Consider the following 25,062-nt stretch of genomic DNA (forward strand, 5'->3'; position numbering starts at 1 on the left):
TTTCATGCTCTGAATTCTGAGGCATTCAAGATACAGGTCAGAAATCTGAAGCAATGCAGGTGAGGCCAAGTCAGCTGGGCTGAGTTTTGGGGATAAAAACCACTCAGAGGCTCCCACACTGGGGTCAGACTCTTCCCAGCAGAGAGGAACAGTGAAGGTCTGGGGGCGTGTGTGGGAAAGGGGCTGTGAACTTACAGCTCCTGGCTCTGAGAGTGAGCGACAATATTAGAACAAGTGTGTGGTAGGGAGGCTGTCACTGACTTCACTGTGTGATGTCGAGAAGTCCCGTCCCCCCCCCCACTGCTCCCCCTTCTCTGCTGGAACCATCCAATAAGTTAACTTCGCTGTCTGAAGGTTCGCTTCCCGCCCATCCCTCCGCCGCCGCATCTTAGCGCTGTCCGCGGTGCTGATCGCCAATCTCCTGATTGCCGTTTCGACCAGCGGGAATCTCTGGTGCGCCCAACCTCTCCTCCTGGCCTCCCACCTCTCTTTCTCCAGGCACCTGGCACATAAATCACGGGTGGGAGGCCGGCTTGGTTCCCCCTGCGCCGGGAAGCTGCTGCCCCTTCCCTTGCTCACACGGGGTTTTGCAGCAGCGGTGGCAGCTGCCACTGACTCGGGCACTGGGGAAGCAATTGATTCATCTACTGCTGGCAGCCTGGAGTTGCCTACACAGACGGACGACAGAGAGAAAGAGAAAGAAAGAGAGAGCAAGAGGGGGTGGGGGGAGAGGACTCGGAGCGAAAACCTTCATCCATGTGGAGGGCAGTCTGAGGGAGCTACTGTCTTTGCCTTGTCCACTGACTGCTCTGAGTTTTCTCATCTTCTGGCAGTGGTATTTCTTTTCGTCTTGGTCTTGCATGATTTAGGGGTAGTTGCTCTGTGTGTGTGTGTGTGTGTGTGTGTGTGTGTGTGCCCGCGTGCGCGCGCACGAGCGGGCGTGTGTGCATGCTGGTGCTTTGATTTTATTTTGGGAAGAGTAGGGGAATCAAATGAACAATTTTCTTTCAGGCACCTCCACTGAGCTTTCAAACCAAGTCATCGGGACTTAGTATCTTGCCACCCCGGCAGGGAAGGGAGGAGTTGGCAAGAATTTGGCTCACCCATTCCCTCTGCATTCCTCTGGTGTGGAGGTAAGTGCTATTCTTCTCAATTGTGTAAATGGGCTAGGGGGTATTGGGATCCCATTTGGGATGAGGTGCGTACATGAGCTGGTGGGATAGACGGTAGGTGGGGGGGAGGGGTGTCAAGGAATGACCACATTTATTTGCCCACATTCCGCAGTGTTTGATCACCTAAGCGGCACCCCAAAGCTAAATGAGATTTTGGCTCAGTGCCCAGGGAGGGGGTAAAATATGCTCCTGTTTTAGGCAATGCGATCAAAATTGTGGCTTCTGCCAATTTACCCTCTCCCTTGCAGCAGAAGCTGTTGAAAGTAGCCAGCAGTTCTCTGAGTGGATTAACCCTTCATGGGCTGGCCAGCCTGCATGGAGGGTCTCTGGATGTTCTGCTCTGTGGGTGGGCACCTTGGCCCTGGATGGGAGAGGGTCACCTGAGGCTGAAAGGTTAACCCTTGCTGAGGGTTACCTAGGCACACCAGGTGAGGCTTACATAGGACAGAGCTCAGACAGTACCATCTTCCAGGTACAACTGAGTGATTCAATTGTAGTGATTTTTGCAAGCTTGACTGTTCTAAGCTTCCTGAGATGGGAGATCTGGGAGCCATGAAGGACCACATTTTGCTTGGAATGAGTGGTCAGGAGCCCAGAGGGGAGCAGCCAGCAGACTGCTGAGCTGACGATGTTTTATTTTCACAGGTGGTGTAACCTGTAAGTGATTGTGTGGGGGGTGCATCCTGGCACCAGCCTGGGGAGACTCCATCCTGAGCAGGCACAGAAGGGAGCAGGGTTTGTTTAGATTCTGGGGAAGGACCCCAGTTTCTGGCTTCAGATCTGTTCTAGGGCAGACCAAACCGCGCTGTAGTTTCTTTATCTGAGATCCTGATGGGATTACACCAACCTGTTAGTGAGTGCAAAGTCAAGGTTTCTTGTCACTGAATCCAAAAACTCACATTTAATTTTAAAACACCTTTGCTGCTAATCTGTGACCCATCAAAAGGAGATTTCTCTTTACATTCTGCCTTGATTACATTTACCTTTCTGGAAATGAATGTCCTCATTTTTAGCATCTTCACTATTATATCAGGGGCCACTTCAGTCTTCTGCACCCCCAAGGATTTCTCTGCAGGTTCTTGTTCTTGGAGGTGGGAGGAATAAAACATCAGCCCCAGAGACTGGCAAGCCTGAAATGTAAGCAGGGCCCACTCAGTCATTTTCTCCAGTCCCAGAGCCAAGTGGGGACGCTGAAATCCCCGGGGCGTGTGTCTGCTCAGGGAGAGCATGTGAGGCAGAGGGGAGGGCTGCTTGGTGGTTAGTGTCAAAGACGAGTCCTCAAAATCCCACGCTTTTCTCACTGGGTGACCTTGAGGAGGAAGTTGCCTTAGTTTCCTCCCTGGGAAGCTTCAAGTAGGAATGATTGACATGAAGAAATTTGGAGAAATAAGGAGCCAGGAGATCTGGCCATGGATGAAATTTAAAATACTGAACTTTGGCATTCACTGGTCAAACTGGACAATGGCTGGGGCCCTGGAGTGGGGGCTCTTAGGAGTTCCCTATTGTGCTAAGTGTTAATCCTTTAATTGCTGGATTGTGGGGAGGTTTGGGGGGAACTAGGAGAGTATCAGGGGAGCCCCAGGAGCCTCAGGGTAACATCACCATCTGGTACAGGAGTATTTCAGTGTTTTAACAACTGGTTCAGCCGTGCAGAGCATGCATTCTAACCCAGCTGAGTGGCAGGGACTGGGTTGTTAACATGTGGGTGCTTTGAAAACATCTCCTTGCTGCTTCTCAGCCTTACTTCCTTGGGGGTGGCTAAGATCCAAAAGGCTGCCCTCCCTCCTCCCCCATCACATCTGAAATGGTGCATTGTGGTGCACCAGGGAAAGGGAAACAGAAGCTTCTGGAAAGAGGCTTGGGCTTGGACCAGGAGACCTGGGTCCAGCCCCAGCTCTACCTCCCCTTTCTGGGCCTCAGTTTCCCTGTATGTGCAATGAGGCACATGGTCTAGGTGACCTCCAGTCCCCTTCCAGCTCTGAGGTTCTGTGACTACGTGATAGGAGTGTGTGTGCAGGCATGCTTCCAGGAGGGGTGTGTACTGTGTTTGGGAATTCATCACATGTGCCGAGGAGGTCTGTTTGGGGTGAGTCAGGATTGGGGGTCTCTTGTGAGAACTTTGCTAGGTTCCTAGAATCTTGTGCACAGCTGGAGAGGGGTCTGCTTTATTTGTGGCCTCAGATACATAGGCATACAGATATTGTAGCATTTGAAGGCTCTATAAAGACTTATCCCGGGGTGGCATCAAGGACCCCTTTGAGAACCTCCACTCTAAAAAGATGCATATTCACACAAACACACAACACCCGGGGACTCGTGGCCCCTCCCTGATGCTCATCTGAGCACCTCAAGTTCAGAACCTCTGATCTAGTCTGACCCCTTCGGAGGGGCCCAGAGAGGGAAAGCAGTTTATCTAAGACCATGCAGTAAATCATGGCCGAGCAACATACACATCTGCTGTCATGAAGCCAAGGCATCATCCCTTTCCTCCTGGCTCTTGGCAGCCCCCACTCACCGCCCCCCCACCCCAGCCCCATACGGAGGGAGGACATTCTGCGGTGTCTCTCTAGCCCGTGCTGGTGATTGGGAAGCATAGCTGTGGAGACAAATGTGGGCACTTCCTTTCTCACTGGTGGGAGCGACGCAGCAGCCAGAGGCTCTGCAATTCTGAAAGGTGGCCTGGGAAGACTCACCAGCTGGCTCTGCCTCTCCCCCTTTCCTACAGCTCCTGTACATCCTGGCCGCCTGTCCGAGCTGTGAGTTCTTGTCCGGGTGGCTGCTCTGGGCGTGTCTTTGTAGGATGTGGTATTTACTCTTTATTTACACCCCCCTCCTCCATGTGGGTCATAGGGAGTTTGTGACTTTCTACTAAAAACCACCATGACATTCGGTCCTATCTTCTGTTCTTTATCCCCTTCCAGTGGGGAGCTGGTCGTAAAGGCAGATGAATCAGGACTTGATGTGAAGACGATGAGAAGCAAACAATGTGGTAGATTTCTTTTAAGTGCCGTGGCTATAACCTGGGATAGAAAGAAATCCGGGACCCAGTAGTGGTAGGCTGGAGCCGACAAGCTTACATTATTCAGCTGCTACCCAGGATGGAGGTCTCTTTGTGCTGGGACTATGCAGGAGGCACCACAGAACTAGACCCCTCTCCTCTTGTTCCCCACCCCCGTCTACCTCCTTAACCAGCCATCCGAGGGGCTGCAGTGTGGGACTCTGGGAGAAGCCAGACCTGAGTTCAAGTTCTGACTCCAGCACTTCCTTACTGTGTGACTTTGGGCAAGACCCTTAACCTCTCTGAGCCTCAATTTCCTCAGTTAAGTATATTAAGATAGTACGGCAAGATAATAGATCCCGGGTTTAGATCCTTCCAGTTGGGTCACTTCACTTCTTGGAGGCTCAATTATCCATTTGTAAAGTGAAGATACTAAAGGAATTGGAAAAATTTTGAGTTAAGGATTGCAAAGTACTTAGTATTGAGCCTGGGGGGAGTAAGTAAGGAACATATGTTAGCTGTGGGGATGATGTTGGTGATGGTAACAGTGAAGTCACCCCGGACTGAAATGAGATCGGGGGGAGGTAAAGAAAGGGAATCCTGTGGGCCAGTTGGGCAGCTTTGGGGCCTAGGAGAGAGAAGACTTCTGGTCCCACTTTTTCTCTATGTGGTGTTTGTGCAGTTGCTGGTGGTCCCTGTGACCTCAGTTTCTTCATCTGTGAAATGGGTCTCATGGCCTCCTTTCCTTAAAGCCTGTGAAGCCCCGAGGAAGCAGGCCCTGGTGAGTGCGGTGGTCAGGCCCTGGAGGAGGGGGTCTGGAGGAGAGGCCCTCCTGACTCCTCTGTCTTCTTCTGAGGTTTTTGCTGAATCATTCCAACTCACCAGGTCAGAGCCCATGAGTTTTTCCTAGGAGACCCAGGTTTCCCTGCTGTGGAGCTACTGCCTAGGGCTCCGGAGGTGCCACAGGCAAGGTCGTTAAGGGCCAAGGCTATGCATCTCAATTTTTAAAGTCAAGGTTAGCACGGGACAGTAAACTGTAACCTGCATGCACATATGCATGAAGAAATGAATGAAACCTCAGCTGGCTGATTAGTGGACAGGTCAAGGTGCCTTTGACCTATGGTCCAGCCCGAGGTCTGCATACAGTAGGCACTTAGTGCTTGTTGGTTATGATGAGTCATTGGTGCCGAGTTAGAAGGACTTGGCTTTCATCTCGGGTCTGTTACAGCCAAGGCTAGGCCTCTCTCTCCTCCTGCCAGAGCATCTTTGACACTTACTCATGTACCATACATTTGTTGAGTACTTACAGTATGCCTGGCACCATGGTGGGTATTGGGAATAAAATGGTGACAAAGACACCATCTCTTTGGGGACTTGGATTAAGTAAGTGGCTGCCTACAACATATAAGCTTTGGGGGGTCGTACAGAGAGAGGGCTTCCTTGGTCACCCTTTTGGGGTGCTTTCACTCAACTCAATAACATCTGAAAATCCATTATTAAAGCTTCGTTTTTTTTGTCTTAAGGTCTTGCTCTTGGACAGAGAGCAGATGCTTGGGATGGGATAACACATCCGGCCTTATTAGTCATTTACACTTTACTGAGGAGGAGTTGGAAAATCCCTTCCAAAAAGTGAGGGAAGAGCTTTTTTGGAGGGGGGAGTGGCATATGCACACACTGAGCTTGCAGGTAAAAGAAGGGACAAAAGGCAGGAAAGGCACATGTTGCTGGATTCACCTTCTGCTGGGGGTAAAAAGCTCTCGATGTCTAAGAGAATCCAAGACAGATTCTCGGGGTGTGCCTTAGACCCACTCCATCAGACATTGAGTGTGGGGCCTTGAGACCTGTGTTTTCACAAACCTCCACTGCTATAGATAAAGGAGTGTTTTTGAAATGCAGAACGCTTTTACAGGCGTTAGTTATAACAGCTCTAGGTGTGTTGCAAACCTCAGACTTCCTCCGGAGGTTCTCTCCCCCACTGCTCTCCATTTCCCAAGGGGCTGAGCAGGGTAAGATTCAGGCCTGTTGCCTTCCCAGCGCCCACCATTTACTTTCTGCCCCCGAATCCTTGTTTCCCACAGGAGCACAAGCTTGATCTAGCAGTGTTGCCCCCATTCCCTGCTAACTTCTGAGCACCTCTGGGGTGGGGGGTGGGGGCTTCTCTCTCAGGCAGGATCTAGGGACTTAGGTTATGGCTCAGCAGCGAGGCAGCGGGGATCAGCCAGCTCTCTAGCCTGGCTGGACCTTCGGGTTTGAGAGAACACAGCCAGTTCTTAGCCCAACTTGCTTTCCAGTTTGGGCCAGGGAAGTGTGGGCTGTGGCTGCACCAAGGCACAGGGCTGCCAAATGCAATGTCACCGTGGTTTCCTCGAAGTAATTGTCTTGCTGTCATTAGTTTTAATGACATAACGCACACTTAAATCTCATTGTAATGGAGCCGTGTCAGACTCTGGCTTAGTAATCCAGTTAGTGAGCAAGACAGCGTGCCCCAGGAAGCTGGGGTTTTTGCCCACCCTTCTGCAATTAATCAACAAGAGGAAAACCATCTGACAGCATCATAATGATGTGTGGTTTGCGAAGGGTTTATTTAGAGAGCCAAGGGGGAAAATCTCCTCATCTCTCAATATAATCTGAGTGAGTTCATTCAGTTGCCTTTTTCTTTCTTTTTTCTTCCTTTCTTTCCTTTTTTTCCTCTTTAATGCACCTACACAATGACAAGCAGCGACTTGTGAATGGAAACAGCTCTCAGCAGAGAACAGATTATGTAAGCGGGTTCCGGTGCCAGCCGCTGGTGGCGGGGCGGTGTTCCGGGGCTGCTCAGAGGAGAAAGGATTTCTTGAAGTTTATCGGGAGGCCTTCCACACGAGATGCTGCCAGAAAAGCATCTGTGTGGTCCATTCTGGCCCTCAGCCTGACCCTTGTCCCTGCCCCTCTCTACTTGTCAGCTTTTTCCTTTGTCACTCTAGTGCCGCTGTGTCCCCAAGTCTCTCTCTTTGGGTCTCTCTCCCCTTTTCACTGCCGCTGTCCCCTTGCCCATCTCTCCCACCCTTCTAAAGTCCCCTGTCCCATCTCTCCTATGTCTCTGCCTGTCTCTGTCCCTCCTTTCTTCTCCCCACTCTCTTGCTACCTTCCTCTCCTTACTCCTGCCCTGCCCCATCCCATCTTTCTCCCATCTGTGCAGACATACCAAGTGGCTTGTGAAGGGAAAACATTTGTGAGCCCCTGAGACCCCAAGTAGGGCGACCAGCCATCCCAGTTTGCCTGGGACAGAGAGGACTCTTGGCATGCTGGGCTCTCTGTGTGTTCAAACTGGAAAAGGCTTGGCCAAACCAGGACGAGTTGGTCATCTTAGTTCTGTGTCAAATGCTTGGAATTTTGAAGAGCTCTCCAAAGACCAGAGACACGGCTTTCTGGGGGAGTCACCTGCACTTCTGCTCAGGGGGAGGTACGCAGTGGTCTCTGGAGCTTTCCCCAGCCTTGGCGTTCTCTGCATGACTCTAGGCAATAAAGCCTGCCTGGGTCTGGAGAGGCCAGTGGTCAATCAAGGGCAGGGGGCTGACTCCCTCCTCCCTCCCTGCCCCTTTCCCCTGGAAAGACTGACCATCCAGCAAAGCATTTGCTCATTTGTCACAAGAGGGGACCCAGTGAGAGATTGTAGATGGTCCTATGCCAGACGTTCTCACACTTGAGCCTATGTCAGAATCCCCTGAAGGATGGTTAAGCAGAGTTTCTGCTTCTGGTGGGACTAGGATGGGGCCCAGGAATTTGTGTGTGTCTAACACATCATTCCCGATGATGGTTGCTCCTGCTCCAGGTACCCCGCTTTGAGAACTGCTTCTTTTGACCAATTCATTCCCAAATATTTATTGTTCACTACCATATGCCAGCCACTGGGGATTCAGCAGTGAATGGGACAGAGCCTCTCCCCTCCTAGAGCTGACAGTCTAGTGGGGGACAAAGTCAATAAACAAGTAAACATGGCAACAAGATGATTTCAGGAAACGATAGGACATGATAGAGGAAGACAAGTGATAGGTAGAGGGGAGAGAGCTAATTTAGTTACAAAAAGGGTGGCCAGGGGAAAACTTTTAGAGATGGCAATGTTTGGATTGAAACTGAGTTTCTAGAAAGATCCAGAACAATCCAGGCTGAGGGAACAGAAGTGCAGAGGCGGAGACAACTATGGTGTCTTGAAAGAACAGCAAGAAGCCCAGTGGAAGTGGCGGGAGGGGAAAGTGAAGGGGGGGCGAGGTGGGCCCAGGGCTGGGGGTCGGGGGCCGGCTCATGCAGGACTCCAGTGCAGGCATGGAGTCTGGATTTGACTTTATTTGGGGGGAGGGTTCTCATCAGGAATGTGATGTGATCTAATTCACAATCTTGGTCATGATCACTTTGGTTTATTAGTGGAGAAAGGATGGTAGGAGGCAGGGGTGGAAGCCGGGAGACTAGCGAGTAGGAGACCAGTGATGGGGCCGTGGACCAGATGGCAGGAGGGAAGAAGGTGGTCAGATTTGGGTATATTTTGCGGGATCACAGACAGGTCTTACGGAGGGATCGGATGTGGGGGTGCAGGAGGAACCAGAGCCCCTTCTTGGCATTGTTGCTGCACTTGTGGTGCTGGGGATCACAAGCGGGGCCTTGGCTACAAGCGGGGCCTTGGCTGCAACCAGGGGCCAGTGGCTTAAGAAGCAAGAGCAACAGTGTGTGTCAGGTGGGGGGTGGCGCTCTCACGGAGATTGCAAATGCTCCTTCCATGCTTCCTGAAATGCACCATCCCTCTCTCCCCAGAGGAAAAGGCAGCAGCTCAGAGTTTTTTCTCTCATGAGCAGGGGCTGGATTAATCTGCCAGTGCTAAGCAACATACTGGAAGGGGCTCCTGCTGCTGCCATGTCAGGCGGGGACATGGCCAAGTATTTCTCCCAAAGGTCAGCAGATGGGGGGCTCGTGGGAAGGGCTGCTAGGCAGGAGGGAAGACACGAGTTCCTGGTGTCTGCAGCATTCCCTCTGATCCTTAGAGACCTCCGTGTTGTTCCCCAGAGCTGGCTAGCCCCAGCTGGAGGGATCATCAGCATGGGCCTGTCCCAGTCCCAGAAGCCCAAAGCAGGACGACCCACCCTAGGGGGGACATGTAAGGTGCAGACCCATCACACACTTCCTGTGCCTCTCACAGAGACCGGCTGCCATTTCTTTAGATTTGTTTATTTCTATTGTTTTTCTCTCCCCCCTCGGGAGGGCTTATCAGACTGGGACAGGCCTACATATTCTGTCTTATCGGCAGAGGGGTCTGGGCCCGTGTCTTCTTCTGAAGAGTGCATGCCTCTTTGGAGTGCAGCCCACAGGGAGAAATAAATAGTGCTCCCATGCTGGGAGGGGGCTTTGCTTCCTCTTACAGTGTGAGGAGAGCTGGCCGCCTCTGGAGCCTCCCAGGTTTCCATGCAGAACTCATGGGCTCTGTAGATGGGCGTGGAATTTTTGTTCAGGTCCGGGCATGGACAATGAAGTTCTTTTTCTCATTTCCTAGGACCAAACCACCGTTGATCCCTAAAGGTTTCTTTCTCGGTGTTTCGTTATTTATTCTCTTTATTCTCATAAGCCATTCCCGTCCCCTCACAGGCAGCCCTTCTATCCCATTTAGTGGCCATCTCTTTTGTTTGTATATGCCCCTTCAAAATATGGACTTCCAACTTATATAAATGGTATGGTTCTATAAATCTCCTTGTTGTTCACTTCTTTTCACGTAGCACCGTGTTTTTAAGATCCTTCCGTATTGCAAAACACGCCTCTGATCCTTTGCTTCTGCTCGTTGCTACACTCCCAGGCATAATAAATATGCCCACATTTTACCCATTCTCTTAGCTTCTTTAGCTTCCTCCCGGTTAACCTGGAACATATCTGGGACTTTCCTGCACTAACCAGCCGGGATTCAGGACAGAGAGACTTATTGTAATAGAGATTTTTTTTTTAAAGATTTTATTTATTTGACAGAGATAGAGACAGCCAGGGAGAGAGGGAACACAAGCAGGGGGAGTGGGAGAGGAAGAAGCAGGCTCATAGCGGAGGAGCCTGATATGGGGCTTGATCCCATAACGCTGGGATCACGCCCTGAGCCGAAGGCAGACGCTTAACCGCCGTGCCACCCAGGCGCCCCGTAATAGAGATTTAATCGTCATCGGGGAGGTCCGGGGGATGCTTCACTGTTAACTTTTGATTATTTGCTCAATAAACACTGAGCACCCACTCGTGGTGCCCTGTGGGTAAGGAGAGGGAGGCAGTAGTCACGTCGGTGGGGTTTGGATCCCGGCAGATGTGGGTTTGAACCAGGCTCTGATACCCACTGGCTGTGTGACCTTTGGCAAAGTGACTTTGCCCCTCTGAGCCTCAGTGTCTTCTTCTGTAAAATGGGGAGAATGGTAGTATTCATTAGATAAGGATGTTGAAAGTGAAGTGAGAGGCTGCATGTCATCGCTTTGTGTGATAAAACTTTCTTTAGTCGGCACCCTGCAAGGGGGGTTGGGCAGATGTTTACATCCCCTCCAAGTTCTGCTGGATCTACCGCAAATGTGTGGGGGTGGGGGAGCGGTTTCCTGGCTGAGGCCGAGACAGTGGCCCCCTGTTGAGTAGTTATTTCCCCATCTATGTGGAGAGCCCCTGGTCACATCCAGAGTCAGTCACATGAGCCACCTCTGTGTGGTCCCCAGGACCGGGGTCTCTACTCTAACACTGATGTGGCCTCTGGAAATGGACTGGTGGGAGCAGAAAGGCTCTTGTTGGTCCTGAACACGCTCAGAGGGTAGAACACCATAGAAGCTGGTAGTGGGAGTCTTCAAGTGGCCAGGGAAGTCCCCAAAGGACCCCCAAGGCCCTGGGACTGAACAGACTCCAGCTCTGGAAAATTCTCCCTCTGGTTGTCATGGCAGCGGGTGTAGGATGGGAGCCTTCATCCCCATGGGGCACCACAGGGCTGAGATTTTGGGTTGATACAGACTGTAGGGTGGCCTCGGGTCTCTACTGCAGGGTGGTCTCCGATGCCCTGGGGCGGGGTCGCGGGGGGGGGGACTCCCCACCTGCTTATAGCATTTCATCATCCTCTTGCTAAAAAGACCCGTGAGCTGAGAGTATCCAGCTGGGTTTGAATCCCGGCTGTACCACACAGTGGTTGTGTCCCAGAGCTGCACTTTCATGAATGGGATCTTGTCCACCACCAAGTCACACAGCATGGGCTTTGCACTTACATAAATGATCTCCTCTAACCCTCACAGGGCTTGTGAAGGATGGATTATTCTCAGGCCCATTTTGCAGACCAGAACCCTGAGGCTATAGAGGACAGGGAGGTCTCATTTCCCCAAATTCACACTGCCTGTCAAGGGTAGATTCAGGGACTCAAACCCAGATCCTTTGGACACCAAAGTCAAAGACAGGATTTTCATAGCGAGGAAATGAACCTCCCAGGGACTCGTTCTTCTGCTCTGTAAAATGAGATAATCAATCACCACTTATTGTTCAGAGTTGTTGTGATGATCGAGCAGCTTAGAATTTCTTTCTTTAATACGAAGCTCTGCAGAAATGGACTCTGTAGTCTTCAGATCCTCCTGGCTTGGATCTGGGATCTTGAGCCTGAATGTTATTCCGATGAAGGACAGGAGGGCACGAATTGATAGGGAGCAGTAGCTCAGCAATTAGAGGTGCTGCCCCCAGAGCTCCTTGCAATTCGAGCTGTGCGACTTGCCAGCCTGTGACCTTGAGCAAGTTATTTGGCCTCTCTGGCCTCAGTTTATTCGCCTGTGAGATGGGAATAATAATGGTGCCTCCCTCACGGGGGCGCCCTGAGGACTCTGTTAAGTGGTACATCCAGGAAGCACCCAGAATAGCGCCCAGGACATGGTACGTCGATGGCATAAACCTCAGCTGCTTATGATCACATCGAACTTTTTTTTAAAAAGTCACTTCTAGAGTCAATGCTTTTTCACCATAACCTTCCGAAAAGGAGGATTGGAATTGTGAATTCCATTTACAGATGAAGGAAGTAAGTCCCTTGGAGGTAAACCGATTTCCCAGCAAAAGTTTCAATCCCCGGGGACGACAATGGCCGAATCACGGAGCTGCAAAGCAGAGCAGGTCTACCAGTGACAAAGCATTAATCTGACAAAAAGTGACAAAATGACAGTCACAGAGGCGGGAGAAAAACAGACGGTGAACTCGGTGGCCTCAGGATCCTCCCCGACGGGCGCCAGCAGCTAGAGCCGCCAGTACCTCCAGCACTGAGTGCCCCGCACAAAACGTTTTGCCAGACGTCAGTAATAATCTACCGGGAACTCGAAGCAAGAAAAGGAAAACCTACTAGGGATGTAGATGAAATGACCGAATGTCCATTTATAATTCTTGCTTCATTAGTCGTATGACACACACATACTTAAGATCGCATATTACATAAAATAATCAATTAACTGATTTTCTCTGCTGCTGATACATATTTAGAAAATAACTAGCGAACCAGAAAAGTAAGGAAAGTTTTATCACTTTAACAAAACTCATCTACTGCAGATACCTTTTGTTGAAGAACAGGAAAAGGAAGAGACACCATTTGGAGTTGCCTGGTGGTTGAAATGTTGAGAAAGAATTTACTTGAACTATTTTGTTTTGCAAAATAAAGTAAATTGGGAGAGAGAGTGAGAGGTGCTGGGCAGTATGAAAAACATCTTGCACAGAAGGTGAATTTCTGCTTTCTGAGGAATATTTGGTTGGGAGGGTCCTTGCTTTCTATTTTGTCATTTGTAGCATTTGCCAGGCACTGCATTCAGGGCTGGAATATAGTAGAAAATAATTTCAATTTGGTCCTTTCTCTCGAGGACGTAGATGTAAATCATGCGTGTGGATATTATGTATATGGTTATATATATATATAATTAAAACCTGAGACAAAGGTTCTGAAGAGGTCTGTGAGAGCATTGCAAGGCAATCTGGGAGGGCTTCTCTGAGGAAGTGACATTGGACCTGAGAGTGGAAGGATGAATAGGAGTTAACTGAGTAAAACAAAGAGAAAGGAACAGTTATGGCAGTGAAAACAGCACATGGGAAGGCCCTGAGGTGGCATTCAAGGCTCTGAAAGAAAGCCAGCGTGATGGGAGCACAAGGTTGGGGGGAGCCCAGTGCGAGACGAGGTTGGTGGCAACTGCAGGGCTGTGGTGTGGCAACGTCTTTATTCTGAGAGCAGTTCTGAGAGAAATTCTGTTTTAATAGCAGATGACCTGATCTGATCTGTCTTGTAAAGGCCTCTCAGCTACAGTGCAGGATTCGCATCCAGGGGAGGGCGCGGAGCGATGTGACAAATACTCTTGAACTGACGCCCAACGAGCTTCGAGCTTCGTGTATTGGCCCGGCCCCCGTGCCCCGCCCTCTTTACAGCACCAGCCCCCTTCTGTGGTGACTCATGGTGTGGGGCTCCTCCCTGGAAATCTGGAGAGGGAGACAGGGATAGTTGCCAGTCCTCGTGGGTTGAAATCCCAGCTCTGCTGCTGTGTGACTCTGAACAAGTTACTAAATCTCCCTGTACCTCGATTTCCTCCTCTGGAAAATGGGGCTAGCGATAACATCGACCTCACTGGATTTTCTTGGGGATTTAACGAGTCAATATGTATCGTCTTTGCTGGGAACAGGCGTGGCATGTGAGAGGGGCTCCGTAATCCTGAGTTATGACCATCTTCATGGCGATGATCACGGTGATGACGATGAAATCTCAGAGTTCAACATTCCAGAAGGGGTCCCCCTAATCCTTTCCACTCTCGGTCCCCTGCCTCACCTTCTGTAGGCCTTTCCTCAAACATCAGCTTCCCAGAGGGGCCTTTTCCGGATCCTCTTATTTAAAATTGCACCCCCTGTGCCAGAATCCTGCATCCTCCTTGTCTGCTTATTTCTCCCTAGCTCTTAGCACCATGTGACACACGATCTTACTATATTATTTATTTTGTTCATGGTCTGTGTCCTCACTAGAATGCCAGCTCCCACAGAACAGGAACATTCAAGTCTTTTATTTACCACTGTCCGCTCAGTGCGCTGTATCCCACAGCATCCAGCACCCAGTAGGTGGTCAGTAAGTATTTGTCGGATAAATGAATGGGAACTATGCCCCTCTAATGCTTCGTGCTCTCATTCAAGCCCTGACCCCACTCCCCAGGCTGCTCTAACTTACCTAATGGTTCATCAAACAGGAAAAAGCAGCAGGAAAAAAAAAATCCCCAAGGCCGGGAAGGGGTGAGGGATGGACAGGGAGGGTGTTGAGGCACCAGAGATTTTGGTGGTGGGGAAAAAGTGAAGGTCTTTTATAAAACCAACTCAGCAGCCTGATCTTTTTAACCTGATTAATCACATTAAGACTTAGTCAATATCGACATTCCCTCAGCCTTGGCCACGGCAGCTGGTCGAAGAAGACTTATTCAATATTTAAAAAGACCTGCATTGCAGGCGAAGGGTTTGGGCCGCCTGCGGAAGAACAAGCAGCAAACGCTCAGGGACAGTCTCTTAAGTGGTGGATTGTTTTTAAAAGGAGAGAAACAAGAGAAGGAAAGGCCCCAAAGCCATCAGCCTCCCCCTGGCCTTCCCAGATTTCTGATGACATTGACCAGGACACCCCAGAGTTATTTGCTGTAACTCAGGGCGAGAGAGTGTTACCTGCAGAAGGGAGGCTGGGATCCAGGAAGCTTGGTCTTGTGGATCCCCTTTTTCTAGCGTTGGCATAAAGCGGTGGCTTTCAGAGTGTGGTCCCCAGACCATCAACGTCACCTGGAGCTTCCTAGAAATGCAAACTCTTGGGCTCTGTCCCAGATCTCCTGAGACAGAAACTCTGGGGCTGGCAAGGGAGCATCAGTCTGTCACGAGTGCTCCGGGGGACTGACGCACGACTAAGTGTAAGATGCTCGGGCAGGAGGGACAGGGACCCGAAGAGGGTATGGAGCAGGGCCCATGGTTCTAATGGGCTGGTGGGTCTCCATCCTGGCCGCACATTATAATCACCAGGAAGACTTCCAAAAAGTACGATGGGGATACTCACCACGAGTTTCTTCTTTAGGTGGTTCGGTTGGGATCCTGGAATTAGCACTTTTGTTTGTTTTTAGTTTTTATGTATTTTGCTTATTCTATTTTATTTTAATTCCAGTATGCTGGAATTAGCACTTTTTACTGCCCCACCCCTCCAGTCCTTCAGGCTCAGGCTCAGCACCTGAGAATTCTAAAAAGCACCAGAGCTCGTCCGTTTGGAGATTATGGCACCTGGGAGAGGATAGGTGGACATGAGGAAACAGAGAGGAGAAGGGTATTAAGTTCAAACCTTTCANACCCCTCCAGTCCTTCAGGCTCAGGCTCAGCACCTGAGAATTCTAAAAAGCACCAGAGCTCGTCCGTTTGGACGGGAGAGGATAGGTGGACATGAGGAAACAGAGAGGAGAAGGGTATTAAGTTCAAACCTTTCAGGCTGTGACCAGCAACCAGGATTTCATGCTGGAATNTTTTTTTTTTTTTTTTTTTTTTTTTTTAATGTGAGAACTCCCAGTTACTGAGCATTTAGTAAGGGCCGGCACCGTGCTGGGAACGCTGCATGCCTCATTTCACCCATCAGCCCTGAGAAGAAGGAACATCTGTAACCCCCATTTTCCAGATGAGGGAAGTGAGGTACAGAGAGGCCAGGGAACGTGCCCAAGGTCCCAGGCTAGCAACGGACCAAGCCAGGATGGCAGCAGTGAAGTGTCTGGATTTAGCCACTTCCTGTCTCACGGTTCCCTACGCTGAACACAGGTTGGCTTCCTAGGAAGGGTGATTATTGAGGAGAGGTCTGGAGGATGTCTCCAGAAGCACCAGGTGAAAGTGACTGTTGGAGGGGCTGAGTGTCACTTCTTCCTCCTCGTGCCTCTAGATTCAGACCCTGGTTTCAGCTCTGCCAGAAGAACTTGCTTTTCCAGGAGCTTGTTTTTCCACTCAAGTCTTTTGCGTCCCCTGGTCCCATGAAGGCTTGTGAGGGACACTATTGTTTCCTTTCTTGATTTTCATACGGCAGCTTGGCCGTTCAAAACCAGACCAAAAACTCACAGATAACTGCCAAGCCTCCACTCGTCTTTCAGAGAGAAATGACCTTCCTGCTGTCCTTTCTTTCCTCAAGTTTCTTTTCTCAAAAAGAGCTAAGACTCAGGGCCAAGGGAACTCACTCTTCACTTGTCCTCCGCTTTGAAAGATGAGGACCTTCGTACTCCCTCAGATCAGCCCTCAGCAGTGACCCGGTTTATGGCAGAAACTGAGCTGCAACCTGGTGTGAGAGGAACCACTGAGCTGCCCCCAGCTCACTGCCAGCCTTTCCCCTCAGAGCGTGCGCCGTGGGCGCTAGAGATGGCAAAGACACTTAGAAACCCATTTGCTCCCAACCCTGCTTCATTATCCGATCAGACTCCAGAAAAACCGTGTGCTAGACAATTCCTGTAAGTTTTCCGTCCCTGGCGAATCCCCAAACCAATGTGTTCACTCCTGGCTGATTTCCATCCTTCCAGCTCACCTCGTTCTGCTCCAGAAAGGTGCACGGCTGGAGGAACAGGGTTTGAAATGCACCTTGGGCATCTCGGGGGAGAAGTTGGCCAGGAAACAAGCCCTAATGACAGTACTTTGTAGGCCCTTGGCACTTTTCCTCCCAAATTGCCTCTTTACATCAATTATCTCATTATCTACCCCTTGCCTCAACCACACTCTGAAAAAATAAAACAGAAAACAGACCAAACTACTAAGCGTTTGCCCCACTTAATAGTCCCCATTGTATGGGGGAAAGTGGAAAGGTCGGAGCACTTGCTGACTAGTATATTATATACATAAACATCTGCATATACATAACATATCACTACATATTATGCATGTAATATAGTACTTTATATATACACACATATATATGTAAGGGGGGGAATTGATTCTCATTATTTGGAGTAGTTCCATTCTGCAAAGTCACCATGATCACTGAATTAGCAAATACTGAATCATTGCTCCTGAGGGAAACGACGGGGTTAGGTCCCTGCAAGCTTCTCATCACTCTTCTTCCACCGATCCATACATATCCTTTGTTTTATGTGTAGTTTCTGCTTAAAGACATCTTATTCAATACATGTCTTAGTCTATTCAGGCTACGGAAACAAATGACCTTAGGCTGGGTAGTTTATAAGCAACAGAAATTTCTTTTTCACAGTTCTGGAGGCTGGAAGCCTGAGGTCAGGGTGCCAGTAGCGTCGGGTTCTGGTGAGGGATCCTCTTCTGCCCTGCGGGCTGCTGATTTCTCGTTGTGTCTTTACGTGGCAGAGGGCTGCGAGACGAGAAAACTCTCTCCTGACTCGTGGAAGGGCACCAATCCCATCATGAAGGTGAACTCTCATGACTTCAGTTAACCCTGATCACCTCCCATGGCCCAACCTGCTAATACCATCCCATGGTGGGGGTAGAGTCTCAACACATGAATTTTGAGGGGACATGAACATTCAGTCCATAACAGTATATAGTACTGTTGATTCATTAACATTGAACTCACAGCCAACAGCACTATAACTCATGGCACATGAACTTATCAGACAAATGTATTTTTTCTATAACGCACGTCGCAGCGTCCTCGCACTTAGGAACACCAGACGGCACCTCAGCGCTATGCTCAAGGGCCATTTTAAACAGTGAAATCACCAATAAAAATGCAAACGATGTGGCATTAAACAAGAACTTGAAAAAGAGACTTGTGTGTGGTGTGGGAGCTAAAGGCAGAGTCGCCAGTTGGACTTTAGCGGGTAACATGCATGTTGGGCAACTCAGTTTTTCTGTCTGTTCTGTGTGTGCATGTGCCTCAGTGTGTGTGTGTGTGTGTGTGTGTGTGTGTGTGTGTGTGTGTATGCACGTGCCAAATGACTGTGAACGTGCTACAAGTATTGCTTTGGGTTACAAATACATGTTCATGGGTAGGCAAATTCACAAATACGGAATCTGAAAATAATGGGAATCGATTCTGAGTATGAGTGTGTCTGTGTATCAGCCAGGATTACATTGATTGTAAACCTCACTCAGCCTAGTTTAAGCGATACAAAGGGACATTTATTGGTGAATGTACTGGAAGAGGCCACAACATGGCTGAGGCATGACTGTGTCTAGTGGCTCAAAAATAGCATTAGGATGGAGTTCCTATTGTCCAGCTCTGCTTTCTTCTGGGTTGGCCTCTCTCTCAGGTGGGCTTTCTCCACCTGGGAGAACCACACCCATGTCCTTAGAACCCAGACACTCTGGGCTTAGCTTCCCACAGTTCACAGACATCATTCTGCACAAGATTCACAGTTCCGTGGGGGGACAAGGAGAGGACCTGTGTTCCTCCTTTTCCTGGTACCAACACTCCAATTTTCTTTTAGGGAGCTACCCTTTCTGTATCTCAGCACATGGCACTCTGACGGGGACCTCTGCTCTGCTCGGGTCGTATTTATCGATTTCCCATTGGCCAAAGAAAGCTACAGGCTAAGTCCACAGTGAGTGTGGAAGGAACTGTCCAAGGTGGCAGGCATGTTTGTTGAGGGACATCAATTTGACAGTCTCCCTGCTGCTCCAGTACAATCTGGACCGTGGCCTGTGTTCCACATTTTTGCTGTTGGCTTCATATACTTTTGAGAGTTCATGTAAGTCCCTGGAAATCTGGATGCCAAGAGGGCTTGTGTGTCCCTGTCGGCCCCTAATGCAATAAAATGCTTCATCTACTGGAGTGAGGAGTTTTGAAAAGAAGAGAAACTAAATCAGCTTCAGATGTAGTTTTGTTTTTTTGTTTTTAAGATTTTATTTATTTGAGAGAGAACGAGCAGGGGGAGGGACAGAGGGAGAAGCAGACTCCCCGCTGAGCAGGGAGCCTGATGCACGGGGCTCGATCCCAGGACCCTGAGATCATGACCTGAGCGAAGGCAGATACTTAACCAGTTGAACCACCTGGGTGCCCCCAGATATAGTTTTAATATAATGTATCTTCAGAAGGTCCTCAAATCAAAAGATGGACGGTGACTTGTGAGATGCATCTTGAAGGAATTGTGTGTGTGTGTGCACGTGTGTGTGTGTGCGTGTGTGCATGTGTGTGCATGTGCGTAGTGTATACAAAAATGGACTCTGACATCTGGGGTTTGGACACTGGCTTTGCCATCTGTTTAGCTGGAGACCTTGGGCCAACACCCAACCTTTCCTTGTCTCCGTTTCCTGGTGTAAAATGGGGCTAAAGCCTGAGCTGAGGATTAAGATAGATACGGCTATGCCAAGTACCCACTCAGCACTGGAATAGGATGAATGTTCTCGCTGATCTGGGGGCTCAAGGAAGGGGGATGGGCAGGAGGAAGAAGATGGCAGGTGAGTATTTAGAGTCCCAGCCCTATTACTAACTGGCTCTGATTCAATCGTGGGGAAAGCCAGTCAACCCTTACAGACATCAAGTTTTCCATTTGTGAGAAGGACTCAGTGGTGTCTCTTGGCAAGCATGACATGAGCCCGTGTAAATGAATCACGCAGTGTGGCCCTGGCACCTGGTAGATGATACATGCCATCACAGGTGTTACTATCCACCTTTATCCCCAGAGGTGTGACCAGGCCAGCTTGCTCCTCTTTATTCAGTGCCAACCACGTACCAGACCTGTGCTAAGTGCTTGAAACGTATTAACTCATTTAATCTTTCAATGTCCCCCACCCCGAAGAAGGTACTATTCTCATTGTTATTGTCATCTCTGGTCTTCATATGAGGGAAGTGAGGCACAGACAGGTTAAGTGACTGTCCGAACACACAGATAGGAAGAGGCAGAGCTGGGATTTGAACCCTGGCAGCTCGGCCCCTCTCAACCCCTGCACTCGTCTGCCTCCAGTGATGATACCCACCTGCCTGGGCGATCGTGAAGACCAAGGGTTTTGTAAAATGCAGAGCGCTCCATCCGTACTTGAGGTTCTGATGGCTGTTTCCTTGGGGACACGGGGGAGAGAGAGAGACAGGAACTGGGTGGTTCATTCATGTCCTCCAGCCAACACCAACCGAGATTCCTTTTTCTGTTACTTTCTCCCACCTGGTGCCAGGATGGTCTGGGCAGGGCAGGGGGTGGAGGAAGGCAGGTCTTCAAGAACTATTATTCATGGCAATGAAGAAAAGCTTTTTGTTCTTTTCGAAGCGGTCTCAGATTTCTTAGGCTCCACGCCCCAGGGAAGTAGCCATGGTCACACTGTGCGAGGCAAGAGGTATCCTTCCTGGCCAGAGATTCTGGAACCCGTGTTATTTTTTGGGTGGCGGAGGTTCTGGAAGAATACTTGGGTAACACCTGTGCCAGCACTGGGCGAGGTAAGCCTTACTATTCGGTTTTCCGGCCCCACCTCTCACCAGCTCTAGAAAGTAGGTGCTGTCACAGTCCCCATTTTACTGAAGAGGAGACTGAGGCTCTAAGAAGTTAAATAGTTTGCCCAGACTCACGCAGCTTGGGTTTAGCTAGCGGTTGGACCCAGGTCCATGTGACTCCAAAGCCTGAGCTCTGGATGGAAAATTCTGTCATGAAATTTGTACAAGGGTGAAAGTGAGGGTGACACACGTGTGTGTGTGTGTGTGTGTGTGTGTGTGTGTTGTGCCAAGACGAGAAAACAAGTAAGAGCCCTTCCGGGGGCCCTGATTGCCTCTGTTTCACAAGGGTGAAGTGAAAATGTGCATTTTCCCAGGGCAGGGATCGTCTGAGGCCAGAGTACTTAATCTTTCTGTCTTAAGACACTGGCTCTGCCTGCTTGATAAGAGAGTCAGGCCAAGTGAGGCAGTTAGAGCAAGCAGGTTTGCCCACATCTGATTGGACTGGGAGGAGTCCGTGAGCTCCAGCCGTTCCTTTCCAAATGCGGAGAGAAGAGGCCATTTCAGAAATGCACGTCACCCTCTTTACCGCAGGCCCGACAAGTAGTTTTGCTGTTTGCGTTGGATTACTTCCAATGCTGCGAGCTCCTCGCCTCTCAAAGTTGCACACCCTCCTTTTGACACCTCTGATGGGGAGAAGGCCATTCTTGGCCTAAGCCCGCCTCCCTCACTGTACCTGCCACCTGTTGGTCTGTCCAGGTGGCCGTGTTAAAAGAGTAGCGGTCCAGAGACGTGTCTTTTTTTTTATCGTACTTATTAATTTGACAGAGAAAGAGAGAGAGAGCAAGTGCACAGCAGGGGGAATGGGAAAGGGAGAAGCAGGCTCCCCGCTGAGCAGGGAGCCCAATCTGGGGCTTGATTCCGGGACCCTGGGATCATGACCTGAGCCAAGGGCAGACACTGAACCAACTGAGCCATCTAGGTGCCCCCAGAGTATGCAGAGTATGGATTAAGAGTGTTGGCATTGGAGGGAGACGCACCGGGTTCTATAAGCTGGCTGGCTCCACTGTTCCTGGCTGGTGACCTTGGAAAGTTAATGCACCCCTTTGAGCCTCAGGGATAGGAGTAATGGCTGAGCCTACCTCACATGATGGTGTTGAAAATGAAAGGAGCTGGTCCTTGGAAATTGCCCACGTGAAGGCTGATGCTCTTAATATCAATGCCATCCCACTTTTGCTAAAGACAGACTTTTAAGGCAAGATAGTGAGTTGGTCGTAAGCACGGGCTCTGTTGTCACACTGCTGAGATTCTAAATGTGTCCGCATCATTTACTAGCTGTGTGACCTGGGAGAAGTTACCAAATCTCTCTGTGCTCCAGGTGCCTCCCCTGTAAAGACGAATAATCATTGTTCATTGGCTCATCGTTAAGATTAGGTGAGCTAAGTACCTCAAACAGTGCCTAGCCTGTCACAGGCACTCGGACACTGAATGCATGCCCAGAGGAATAAATGAGCAGAGTTTAATGAAGAGACATTTACAATCACGTGAGAAATCCGGAAGGTCCTGGATGCTTAACAGCCCAGCACCCAAGGGAGGGAGCCATCAGCATCTCTAGGCCTGGAAGGGCAGGAAGGGAACACTTGTGGACCCAGAAGAGAAAGAGTCATATGGAGAGGTCCTCCTGACAGGGGCTGTGACCCCCAACAGCCAGCCCACGGTGACCAGCAGGAGGGGTCCAGCACATACATGCCCCAGCCTCTCTCTTCCCTCCCTCCAGTCTTCTGCTGGTGCCTCCCAGTAGACAAACCCAACCAGGAGCCAGAGGGCAAGAGAGCCACCAATACTACCCACACAGGACATTCTCCCAGGGCACCGAACTAGGTGGACGGTGACTGCATCTGGAGGAGTGGGTAGAAAATATCCAGCGAAGCTATTTTTATTATTGGGTTAGCTCGTACAATGCTGCCACTATGCCACCATATTTGCCATACAAAAACAGCAAATTAATAGGCTCAGCCAATTATTATATCATTTGCGTCACTAGTCAGTGGAGCAGGGTGGTGAGAAGGCTCATTTAGAAAAGACCCAGGTCTGCGTCCTTGGGTAATCCACCTGGTACCAGTGTTACCTTGACAAACCGGGGCCTCAGTTTCCTCATCTGTAAAATGGGAATGCTGTGTCTCTCATCTGTGAGTTGTGAAAATGCTCTTCGGATGTGAGGATGAGGCCTGCTGCCGTTTTTTTTGTTTTGTTTTGTTTTGTTTTTGTTTTTTTCTTTTAAGGGGTAAATGACCCTCTCTGCTCTGTTTTGTCCCCGCTGTAGAGGAGGGGTCAGGATGGCGCTTGTGGTCTCTGTGGCATGGTAAGATTTAGGGGGGCAGATAAGCCCGTTCCAGCTGGCTTTTAATCAGAATGAGTTTCATTGTAACTTGGGCCTGAGTGGCAGCCAGGGGCCATTAAGCTAAATGACTTGTTTTAATACGCAGACCTGGCTCATCACATTTTCCTGGTTGGGGTCCCTCGTGTCTGGGCATGCTTGCGCAAACACAAAAATCAGTCCTGAGCTTTTCCTCTTTTCCTTGCACACTACAGCCTAGCCGGAGCAGAGATAAGCTTGGTTAACAACACAACAAAGGCAAGTTTCCACTTTATCGAGGAATCCGGTAATTGGCTGGACTGCAGGGAGCGCTGGAGAGCGTCTGTAACACTGTTTGCACTTTGTAGTTCAGTGTTTGGATTTGTAGACTCAGGGCACAGACAGATGTATAACCCAGGGGAGGACGGAAGGGTTTGGGGTGCCCCTGTCCAGCAGGAGACATTCTGCCCAGGAAGATCAATTCTGGATGCTCTCCCCTGCCTTTGGTGTGTGAATGCGCACCGTGTTGAGATTTCCTGGCTGTGTGTCCTTGGGCAAAGGATAGGACTTCTCTGGGCTTCCATTTCCAGATCTGTTAAACTGGGTAAAGAAAAGATCGTGTTTTCTAGGATTGTTCTGAAGCTCAAATGAGAGGTTGCTCGTGAAATACTTAGTACAGTCGTGGCCCGTAGAGAGCACAGAGTGGGTTAGGTTGCTGCTGCAGTAACACATAGTCCCCAAAGTTTCCGTGGCTGAGATTTGTCTCTCACTCACGCTGCCTGGATGCGGTGGGCTAGTAGCGGGTGTCCTCTCTGCATGTGTCCTCCCACAGGGACCCAGGCTGAGGGGGGCTCCATCCTCATACATCCACAATCGTCAAGACAGGGAAAGGGGAATGTGGTGAAGAATGCAGGAGGGCACGTGACGTGATGAGTGTTATACACATGATGGGTGTTATATGCAACTCATGAATCATTGAACACTACTATATGTTGGCTAATTGAACTTTATTAAAAGGGAAAAAAAATGCACTGGCTCTGTTTCCACCTGCGAACGTTTATTGGCCAAACAGCTCCTGTGGCCACTCCCAGCTTCCCAGGGAGAGGGAAGGGCAATCCTCTCACACGGTTAGTCAGTGGCACTAACGACCATCACCGCACTCAACAAACCTCCCTCGCGTTAGCGCAATTACGCTGTTACCATCGTAGGATTATATCACATATTGTTATTTCCATTATTCATCATCATCATGCTTCATGTACTTACTTTGGCTTCAAAAAGCCGGGGACATTTCCTTCTAGTGCCAGAGCTGGGCTCCCATCTCTTTAGGAAAATGCAACTGAGAGCATTTTTATTAATAATAACGTAAATTCACGATAGCTTCCACTTGACAAGCGGGTGTTTTGTGCCATGCCCTGAACCGAGGGCTTCCCATACACCATCTCATTTAATCGTCACGATAGTTATAATTTGAGATCTAATTCTGCAGATGAGGAAACTGAGGCTCAGGGAGGGGAATACACTTGTCAGACTGGTAGATGACCGGATGGGCTGGGTGGCCACACCCATACATGAGGTCACCCTGCTGAACTGTCTGCTAGAGCATGTGGTCTAAGCTTCTAGAGCCTTAAATGCAAGCAGGGTTGTCTAGGTGGAGACTGGATTAGGTGATGGGGTTAATCACGGCCTGCTCTCTCTTTTCGGTCCTGTTTCCCCCTCCTCCCGCCCTCCGATCACCCCAGCCTCCATTCCCGTGAATTTCTCCAATCTGGAAACATGCCATGTCCACGGAAGCCTCCGAGTCTTTGCTTACGTCCCCATCCCTTCCTTCATCTTTCCAGTCTTGCATGCTCCAGCTCATCCTTCGAGGCCCGGCGCAAATGTCCCCCTTGCTGGGAGGACCCTCACCACCCCAACCCCCGGGCAGAACCAATACCAGAACCTTCCTGTTCCCATGGCATTTAGTACATTAACAAATCCGAGCATTTTCTAGACACACACACAGACTTTTTGGAGGAGGGGAGAGATTAGTCTTTGTTTTTAATTAATGCCAGCTCTCTCATCCTGACTTTTAATACCGTCACCTCATTTGTCTTATTAAGTACTTAGTTTTGCTTTTAATTAGTGCTGTTTATTGTCACTGAATTTTAATTGTCAGCGCAGGGTCTCAGCAGGCCTTGGTCAGGAAGCTTTACAAATGTTTCCTGTC

General features: G+C 49.7%; 1 protein-coding gene across 4 annotated transcripts in view; it reads left to right on the top strand.

The window, feature by feature from the left end:
* Nucleotides 1-25,062, top strand: part of RPH3A (rabphilin 3A) — a 248,797-nt gene that overhangs the window by 147,174 nt on the left and 76,561 nt on the right. Inside the window, exons 1-2 of one of the 4 annotated variants that reach the window (XM_019805961.2) lie at nucleotides 346-453; nucleotides 1,012-1,133. The gene's annotated coding sequence lies outside the window, so the exon portion shown is untranslated. The other 3 variants (XM_034639199.1, XM_011232341.3, XM_019805962.2) reach the window with 3 other exon arrangements.

This window comes from Ailuropoda melanoleuca, chromosome 12 (assembly GCF_002007445.2).
Source record: "Ailuropoda melanoleuca isolate Jingjing chromosome 12, ASM200744v2, whole genome shotgun sequence".
NCBI lineage: Eukaryota > Metazoa > Chordata > Mammalia > Carnivora > Ursidae > Ailuropoda > Ailuropoda melanoleuca.